The 3,763-nt window shown below is 44.7% G+C and overlaps 1 pseudogene; it reads right to left on the bottom strand.

Annotated features, from left to right (window-relative positions):
* Nucleotides 1–393: 393 nt before the first annotated feature.
* Nucleotides 394–1,362, bottom strand: LOC132424278 (PDZ and LIM domain protein 1 pseudogene; annotated as a pseudogene).
* Nucleotides 1,363–3,763: the final 2,401 nt, after the last annotated feature.

The following is a 3,763-nucleotide window of genomic DNA, read 5'->3' on the forward strand; positions in this document are numbered from 1 at the left end:
GCTGCCTACAGTCGGCACCGTGAGAGGCCCTGTTCTGTTTTTTGATTAGACCTTTTTTTTTTGTTTTGAAGTCTATTAATTTATTGAGTAAAAAAATCATTGTCAGACATATTAAATTCAGTTTGGTTCAAATTTGGCTGATGTCCATTTGCAGCAGAGATGAATGGAGGAGAAGAGAAGACACAGTGATGCTGGTAACGGGACCCTGAACAAAACCATCTTCCGTTCATTATAAAAGCGGGCATCACGCAGCCAGCGTGAGTCAGTTAGCTAACGAGCAGGGATAAAACCAAAGTAAGCGAGAACTTAAAAGAAAAGAGAGGCCAGAGCTTTCAGAGGACAAGATGCAGCAGGGGCTCGCTGGAGAACAGTGTTGGGTGCAGGGCTGCCTGCTCACTTAGGGAACACAGTGATCACATCATAGCCCTCGGGTGGAGTGACCCGCTCCCGGGTGTGCTTTTCACAGTAGATCTGATCCTCCACAAAGAAATGGCCCTTCTGTTTCAGGTTGTTGCCACAGTCGGTGCACACATAACACTCAGGGTGGCGGTGACGGTCCCGCCGCTTCACAAACATGCCGACAGTGCTGGTGCCACATTTGTCACACATGGGCAGCTTCTGGGCATTTCCAATCTATGCAGCCACTTTGGTGACTGGAGCCTTAACTCTCCTGAATCCTGAGGGACGGTGGGGATCCCCTCTCTCCTCAGACTCCAGGATTTCCTGCAAAACCAGGAGTGAAGTGGACTGTTTTGGAGGCTCATTTAACTCTCGTTTCTCCTGCGGCATCTTGTAAACTTCAGATTCTTTATCAATGACGAGTCTGCTTGGAAGCTGAGAATGGTCTAACGCTCTGCCATTCGTCTCCTGCCCACTGGCTGCCGTCTTTGACTCCAAGGCACTGTTGAAGTTGGAGATGTTTTCAGAGGAGTAGAGGCCAGCTGGGTTGTTGTACTGGTTTGTGATGACCCTGGAGCAGAAGTGGAGGCAGGTGAGGCGGTAAGGGGCAGGGCGCTCTGGTTGTGGGTGCTTCCTATGTGTAGGACCTCTTGCGGTTCAGAGGCTAAGTTCATCTTGTATGGATAATGTTTCCCTTCCTCTGTCACCAGAAGCGACCAGATTTTCTGTTCAGATCTGGTTACTGTGAGAGTCAAGTTGTCTGTGCAGCCCTTGATTTTCTCCTGAGCTTCCAAGTGCGTCGATGGCTGTGATTACATCTCCAGCACATAATAAATTAGCTATAGCAGCCTTGCTTCCGGGAGTGACCCGGGAGATGGTGAGAGGCTGCTCGAAGTCCTTGCCCCCCACAAGGCAGAAGCCCCACGGTCCCGGGCCCTGGAGGACTAGTTGCTGGGTGGTCATGGCGCGGTGATGGCGGGCGGCGACTCCAGGGGACAGATGGGGCAGGACGCGGAGTGGCGCGTTGGGCTCCCCGACAGCTGTGCTGATTAGATCTTTCATTTTTCTATTTTATTATGCTTAATTTGTATATTTTCACTCTTTTTCATTTACTAATATAAGTACACCAGCCATGACTTCCTCTGGGCTCTACCTGAATGGGATCCCACAGGTTCCAATATATGGAATGTTTTTTGATATTCTTGTTTTCTAGATACTGTACAATTTCTATATAGGTCTCTTTTTTGATCCGAGTTGTTTAAAAGAGAGTTTTCAAAAACATCCAGGTGGTAGGATTTTGTGATCCATAACTTTGTGATTAATTTCTAGTTTTTCTTCTGTGTTACCAGGTTCTGTATTATGTCTGCTTTTTTGGTGAGGTTTTATTTGTGGCCTAATATATGGGCAATTTTTAGAAATACGTATACATCAATTAAATGTCATTACTTATGCAATTTTGGTTTTTCTGTGTCTTTACTTAATTTGGTCCATTGATCTGTCATGAGCCGAAAGAGGTGAATTAAAAATCATCTGCCTCTACTGTGTGTCTGTCTGACCTTTCTTGTATTTCCTGTAGCTTTTGCTTTGAATTTTGGTGCTGTTATTTGGTGTGTTCAATCTTCAATTGTGGATTATATTCTTTATTGTTATAAAGTGTTCTTTGTCTCACTTAATATCGTTTGCCCTGAATTCAACCTTACTTGCCTCATATTAAGGTTACTGTACCTGCTTAGTTTGATGTAGCCCTTACTTGATATACATTTACCTTTCCTATTTTTCAACATTGTTCAATTACTTTGCTTTGGGAATATCTCTTAAATATGCCATACGGTGGGAGTTTTGTCTTGTTCCCCAACCTTACAATCTTTTCTTTTTAGTAGTTCACTATGGCCAATCATTAACATAGCTAGTATTTTTTTTTTTTTGCGATACGCGGGCCTCTCACTGTTGTGGCTTCTCCCGTTGCGGAGCACATGCTCCGGACGCGCAGGCTCAGCGGCCATGGCTCACGGGCCCAGCCGCTCCGCGGCATGTGGGATCCTCCCGGACCGGGGCACGAACCCGTGTCCCCTGCATCGGCAGGCAGACTCCCAACCACTGCGCCACCAGGGAAGCCCCATAGCTAGTATTTTGGTCATAATTTTACTATCATATTTTATGTCTCTGTGTTTTTGTTCCTATTGCTTCTTTTTTTATTAATTTTTAAATTTTATTTTATCTATTTTTTTATACAGCAGGTTCTTATTAGTCATCAATTTTATACACATTAGTGTATACATGTCAATCCCAATCTCCCAATTCATCACACTCCCCCCACCCCCCCGCCGCTTTCCCCCCTTGGTGTCCATACGTTTGTTCTCTACATCTGTGTCTCTATTTCTGCCCTGCAAACTGGTTCACCAGTATCATTTTTCTAGGTTCCACATACATGCATTAATATACGATATTTGTTTTTCTCTTTCTGACTTACTTCACTCTGTATGACAGTCTCTAGATCCATCCACGTCTCAACAAATGACCCAATTTCATTCCTTTTTATGGCTGAGTAATATTCCATTGTATATATGTACCACAACTTCTTTATCCATTCGTCTGTCGATGGGCATTTAGGTTGCTTCCATGACCTGGCTATTGTAAATAGTACTGCAATGAACATTGGTATGCATGTGTCTTTTTTTTTTTTTTTTTTTTGTGGTACGTGGGCCTCTCACTGTTGTGGCCTTTCCCGTTGCGAAGCACAGGCTCCGGACGTGCAGGCTGAGCAGCCGTGGCTCATGGGCCCAGCGCTCTGCGGCATGTGGGATCTTCCCGGTCCAGGGCACAAACCTGTGTCCCCTGCATAGGCAGACGGACTCTCAACCACTGCGCCACCAGGGAAGCCCCTCATGTGTCTTTTTGAATTATGGTTTTCTCTGGGTATATGCCCAGTAGTGGGATTGCTGGGTCATATGGTAATTCTATTTTTAGTTTTTTAAGGAACCTCCATACTGTTCTCCATAGTGGCTGCACCAATTTACATTCCCACCAACAGTGCAAGAGGGTTCCCTTTTCTCCACACCCTCTCCAGCATTTGTTGTTTGTAGATTTTCTGATGATGCCTATTCTGGCTGGTGTGAGGTGATACTTCATTGTAGGTTTGATTTGCATTTCTCTAATAATTAGTGAGGTTGAGCAGCTTCTTGGCCATCTGTATGTCTTCTTTGGAGAAATGTCTATTTAGGTCTTCTGCCCATTTTTGGATTGGGTGGTTTGTTTCTTTAATATTGAGCTGCATGAGCTGTTTATATATTTTGGAGTTTAATCCTTTGTCCGTTGACTCGTTTGCAAATATTTTCTCCGATTCTGAGGGTTGTCTTTTCGTCTT

This window comes from Delphinus delphis, chromosome 4, assembly GCF_949987515.2.
Source record: "Delphinus delphis chromosome 4, mDelDel1.2, whole genome shotgun sequence".
Classification (NCBI taxonomy): Eukaryota; Metazoa; Chordata; class Mammalia; order Artiodactyla; family Delphinidae; genus Delphinus; species Delphinus delphis.